Source organism: Suncus etruscus, chromosome 19 (genome assembly GCF_024139225.1).
Source record: "Suncus etruscus isolate mSunEtr1 chromosome 19, mSunEtr1.pri.cur, whole genome shotgun sequence".
Lineage (NCBI taxonomy): Eukaryota > Metazoa > Chordata > Mammalia > Eulipotyphla > Soricidae > Suncus > Suncus etruscus.
In genome coordinates this window covers 833280-839773 of record NC_064866.1, presented here as the reverse complement: position 1 = coordinate 839773, position 6494 = coordinate 833280, and positions in this window count along the sequence as shown.

Here is a 6494-nt window from a genome sequence, read left to right as displayed (position 1 = left end):
ACAGTGCTCAGGGGTCTTTCCTGGGGTACCATGTGGTGCACGAGATTGAACCTGGGCCTCCTGTATACAAAGAAGTCCTTGGAATTCTCTCTCTGGTTCCTGATTCATATCTTTCCAATCATACATCTACCAATAGCCTACAGCTTGTTTTAATCTTGTAGCTTTCTTTCCTCCTGTATATATTTATTTCTTGTATATATTTAATTTTGTGTCATAGCTTAATTCATACTTTCCTCCTATTCTCACCAAATTTATCCCACTCTAGCTACTATTTGATTCCTTCCTCCCTCCCTCCCTCCCTCCCTCCCTTCCTTATTCCCTCCCTCCCTCCCTCCCTTCTTCCTTCCTTCCTTCTTTACTTTCTTCCTTCCCAGGTATTGCTACCTATCTCTATAACTCTTTTTGGTTTTGGGGCCACATCCCATGGTGCTCTAGGATTTCTCCTGACTCTACTCAGAGCTCACCCCTAGTGGAACTCAGGGACTGTATATGTTGCTGGGGATTGAACCACACACAAGGCCAGTACCATACTTGCTGTATCTTCACTCTAGCCCCTCTATTCACTCTATTCATTTACCACTAGCTAGAATTATTTCCTTCTACTCTCTCTACTCCTTGAATTTGCTTCTCTTCATTTTCATTTCCCAGAATATCATGCTCTTTCTTTAACTCTTTTTTTTTTTTTTTTGGTTTTTGGGCCACACCCGGTGACGCTCAGGGGTTACTCCTGGCTATGCGCTCAGAAGTCGCTCCTGCTTGGGGGACCATATGGGACGCCGGGGGATCGTCCTAGGCTAGCGCAGGCAAGGCAGGCACCTTACCTCCAGCGCCACCGCCCGGCCCCAACTCTTTTTTTTTTTTAAAGCTTCCATTGCCCTGCCTTTTTTTTTTTTTTTTTTTTGCTTTATTTCTCATTATTTGAGGAGAAAAGTTAGGTTCTATGTTCTGGTACTCAGGAAGCTTTTCCTGGCTTTGTGTTTAGGAGAGACCCCCTGGCCAAGTTAGGGGAAGTAGAGGATCAATCTGGAGTCAAAAACATGTTCCCCCATATCATCTCTTGGTGCCCCCCCAATAGACACTTCTGAAGATTTCTTTGTGTTCTTTCTCTTCTCTCTCAATTCGGTGTTGTCATTCTCTGTAATCAGTCTCTTCCAGGTTACATCCACCTTCTCTTTCAGACAGGTATCTTGGGAATTCAATGGCATTAAGCATGTTTACTTCAATGTACCATCAACTAATCCAACAACTGAACTTCAGCTTAACTTTATTTTGAATTTGTGATTAATACCCTTTTCTGTTATTGATACTATCCAAAAACCTTTGATAGCATAGCTTCCTTTCATTCCATATCAAATACTTAGCAAGCCTTACTGATTATTCTCTTGCAACAGTACTTGTAGCAAGGATTTTTGTTTGTTTGGTTTTGGGTCACACCCTTTAGTGCTTTGGGGTCACTCCTAGCTCTGTGCTCAGAAGTCACTTCTGGCAGGCACAGGGACCATATGGGATGCCAGGATTTGAACTACCATCTGTTCAAATCAGCTGCGTGCAAGGCAAATGCCCAACCACTGTGCTATCTCTCCAGCCCTAGTAGCAAGGATTTTTCTTTCTTTTTTTTTTTTTTTTTGGTTTTTTTTTGGGTCACACCCAGCGGTGCTCAGGGGTTACTCCTGGCTGTCTGCTCAGAAATAGCTCCTGGCAGGCACAGGGGACCATATGGGACACCGGGATTCGAACCAACCACCTTTGGTCCTAGATCGGCTGTTTGCAAGGCAAACGCCACTGTGCTATCTCTCTGGGCCCTAGGATTTTTCTTTCTTTTTTCCACACCCCTTTCTTTCTTTTAAAAAATTTTAAACACCGTGACTTACAAAATTGTTCATAATACAGTTGTTTCAAGCATTCAATTTCCAATATCAAGTCCTCCACCAATGTGGACTTCCCTCTCTACCAATGTTCCCAGTTTCCCAACCCCTCAAACTTGTCTCATAAGTAAGCACAGGAACAATTACTTGATCTTGTTTGTTACAACAAAATGATGGATGATGTTATTAAAAAATAAATCAGGGGCTGGAGAGAGAGCATGGAGGTAAGGTGTTTGCTTTGCGTGCAGAAGGACGGCGGTTCAAATCCCGGCATCCCATATGGTCCTCCGAGCCTGACAGGAGTGATTTCTGAGCATAGAGCCAGGAGTAACCCCTGAGCGCTGCCAAGTGTGACCCCAAAAAAACAAAAATAAAAAATAAAAATGTCGGGGCCAGAGAGATAGCATGAAGGTAAGGCGTTTGCCTTTCATGCAGGAGGTCATCAGTTCGAATCCCGGTGCCCCATATGGTCCCTTGTGCCTGCCAGGAGCAATTTCTGAGTCTGGAGCCAGAAATAACCCCTGAGCACAGCCAGGTGTGACCCAAAAACCAAAAAATAAATAAATAAATAAAAATGTCATGTGAAATATTTGAAACATATACTAAAATTAGTTATTTGAATTTCAAATTAACCTGGTCAATTGTTTTGTTATTGTTGTTTTTACAACCAGAGTTGGTGATGTCAGGACTCTTGGCTCTGTGCTCAGGAAGTACTCCTGGATGGGCTCAGGGGACCAAACAGTATGCCAGGGATTGAACCTGGGTTGATTGTGTGCAAGGCAAGCACCTTACCCGCTGTACTATTTCTTCTGCCCAACAAGCAGTATTCTTATTTGCTAACTCAGGCAACTAGAGATACTTAAAATATGCCTTATATGCAGTGTATCCTTTTTTTATTGGGGGGGGGGCACACTTGACAGTGTTTAGGCCTTATTCCTTTTCTGTTACCAGAAATCATTCTGCCAGAGTTTGGGGAACTTTCTGAGGTACCAAGTAGCAAATATGAGTTGGCAATGTGCAAAGCAAACTTCCTCTACCTGCTGTGTCTTCACTATATCTATGAGAATACAGCCATTTGTGTTTTTCTGGGGCTACACCAAGTGATGCTCAGGGGTTCCTCCTGGTTATGTGCTCAGAAATTGCTCCTGGCTTGGGGGACCATATGGGATGCTGGGGGATCAAACTGCAGTCACACCCTACCACTTGCATCACTGCTCTGGCCCCTGCCATTTTTTTTTCCCTTGGGTCACACCTCGTGATGCTCAGGAGGCACTTTTGACTTTGTCCTTGGAGTCATTCTTGTTAGTCTCAAGTGACCATGCAGTGTTAGGGACTCTTGCATGGAAAGCATATTTGCAGATTTATTGTGTCAACTCCTGCTACTGCAGATCAGCATTTCAATGAACTGAAAGAACTGCTCACCATAATGATTAATAGAAAACCTTTCATATGTGTGTGTGGGGTGTGTGAGCCACACCTAGCAGTGGTTTTGTGGACAAAATAGTAGTACTGGAGATTCAAACCTGGGTTGGTGGACTTCAGAGCTAGGACCATAGTTAAGGCTTGCATGTGGCTGATTCAGGTTTGACCTCCAGCATCCCATATGCCCCCCCAAGTCCTACTAGGAATGATGAGTGAAGAGCCAGGATTAAGTCCTGAGTACCATGGGGTGTGACCCCCAAACCAAACAAACCTGGGCTGGTAGAATGCAAGACAAGCGCCATAACCCTTGCGCTATTTCTCTGCCTCCAAAAAATTGTAATCATTTAAAAGAGTAGAAATATGGGGTGGGAGTGACAGTACTAGTAAGTAGGGCATTTGCATTGAAGATGGCCAGTTCAGGCTCAATTCCAATTCAGGTTCAATTCCCTGCATTCCCAAGCCCACTGGACTGATTGCTGAGAGGTCTAGGAATAACCTTTGAGCATCACTGTGTGGCCCCTAAACAAAACAAGCCAAAAAACCCTCAACAATATAAAAGAGTAGAATTAGTAATTCTTTTTTTTTTTTTTTTTTGTGGTTTTTGGGTCACACCCGGCAGTGCTCAGGGGTTTTTCCTGGCTCCGTGCTCAGAAATTGCTCCTGGCATGCACGGGGGACCATATGGGACGCCGGGATTCGAACCGATGACCTTCTGCATGAAAGGTAAATGCCTTACCTCCATGCTATCTCCCCGGCCCCAGAATTAGTAATTCTTAATATTTGTAAGCTCAAACTGAATCAATAACTGAGTTCATAGTCAATTTCTGCTTTCAGTTCCTCCTTCTCTTTGTTGCTATTATAATAATCTGGGCTAAGCATGTACATGGGCGGAGTAGCTTTGGTCTTGGCAGTGGTGCTTACACATTACTTAGGTGCGGTGTCCATTCACACCTGCTTGTCTTCCCGAGCTCAAAATTCTGTTGTGGCTCTACAGATTCCCCCAGGATGGTGCTTGATGCATACTGCTGGCATTGGGGACTGAACTCCTGTTCTTAAGTTTGCAAGACAAGCTTATGACAACAAATCTCGGTCTTAGACCCTCCACAATCAATTTCTTAATCTTTACTTTTGCCAAAAGCAGGAAACCTGAATTCATGATGAGCTTGTCAGGTATACAGTATTTAACAGTTATCAGATCATTAGTATTAAAATCATCCATTAGTATCGAGGCTATTATCAAGGAGACTTCCTAGCTGAAAACAGCTTCCAGCTTCAAAAGTTAAATCTTGCAAGTTGTGAGAGAACAGCTATTGTATTTAGGAACAAGTTGTATTCAATTTTGAAAGCATTTTCTCCATTCAGCTGCAACAGTTAGATGTGGTTTAAAATATGCGCAACAATGTCACTTTTTATTTTCTCTGATGAACATTTTCATTATTGGGAAATGAGCTCTTGACGATCCAAGCAGTTGCATAACAGTCCATTTTCTTACCAAATCCTGACACTTTGCCCTTAGAATAATAATGAAAAAAGGCATTAATTTAACTTTAAAGTATTATGCTCAGGTTAATGAAAGAATAAAGGGGGCCGGAGAGATAGCACAGCCGTAGGGTGCTTGCCTTACAGGCAGCCCACCTGGGACGGACCCGGTTTTGATTCCAGGCATCCCATTTGATCCTGTTCCTATCAGGAGCGATTTCTGAGCACAGAGCCAGGAGTAACCCGAGCGCTGCTGGTGTGCACCCCCTAAAATAATAAAAGAATAAAAATATCACCCAGATAACGATCTTTGGAAGCCTGCTTAAAATTAAATATGGTGTTTGTGTTATTTTATAATTAAAAAAAGCATTTTCATTCCAGCCGTTTTTATTTTTTGGTTTGTAAAGGAGTTTATAATTCTAGCCTTTATTTATTTAATTTTGGTTTTTGGGTCATGCCTCCTGCCCGGCAGTGCTCAGGGGTTACTCCTGATTCTATGCTCAGAAATCACTCCCGGCAGGCTTGGGGTACCATATGGGATGCTGGGATTCGAACCACCGACCTTCTGCATGAAAGGCAAACACCTTACCTCCATGCTATCTCTCCAGCCAATTCTAGCCTTTATTAAAAAAAATGTGAGATTGGGGCTGGAGAGATGGCAAGAAGGTAGGGCGTTTGCCTTGCATGCAGAAGGGTGGTGGTTCGAATCCCGGTGTCCCATGTGGTCCTCCGAACCTGCCAGGAGGGATTTCTGATCTTAGAGCCAAGGCTGAGTGTGACCCAAAAAACAAACAAAACGAAACAAACAAACAAAAAAAAAGTGAGAGAATGTTCTCCTTTACTGGTCTCCAATATCAGTGTTGAAGGTTCAGTCTTCGGCCATTTGCCCAATTCTCAAGAATTATACTTATTGTCTGCTGGCATTATATTAGAGCTTGTACTACTTTATTTTATGAGTAGTCAGAATCAGAATGAATGCCAACTTACTTTTTTAAACTTTGGGCCACATCCAGTGGTGCTCAGGGGTTACTCCTGGCTCTGTACTCAGGAGTTGCTGTGGCAGTGCATGGAGGATTATATGGGATACCAGGATAGAACCCACGTTAGCTGCAGGCAAGGCAAGCTCTTTACCCCTCTGTACTATCAATCCAGCCCTCAATTTAGCTTTGAGTAGAACACAAAGTAGGTTGGCTTTTTTTTTTTTTTTAAACAGTGTTCATTCTATAGCCAAAGCTACAATACCATCAGTTTTAAAACCATTATCCCTTTTGGATTTTCTCACATCTTATATTTTAAAAATTGTATTAATTTAATTTTTGGTTTAGGACTATACCCACTATACCATAGAAAACTATTCCTGGCTCTGTGCTTAGGGGTCACTCCTGTCAGTCGTAAGGGGAAAGTGTATAATTTTTTTTTTTCTTTTTTTGGTTTTTGGGCCACACCCGGCGGTTCTCAGGGATTACTCCTGACTATCCTCAGGAATAGCTCCTGGCAGGCATGGGGGACCCTATGAGATGCCGGGATTCGAACCAACCACCTTAGGTCCTGGGTCGGCTGCTTGCAAGGCAAACGCCGCTGTGCTATCGCTCCGGCCCCTTTGTATATAGTTCTGGAGTAGGGACAGAGTAGAATCTAGGCTGGTATGTGCAATTGGTAAATCCCCTATCCACTGGTTCCATCGCTTACCAATTTTTAAAATAATGAGCTATTTTTAATCTTCTTTTT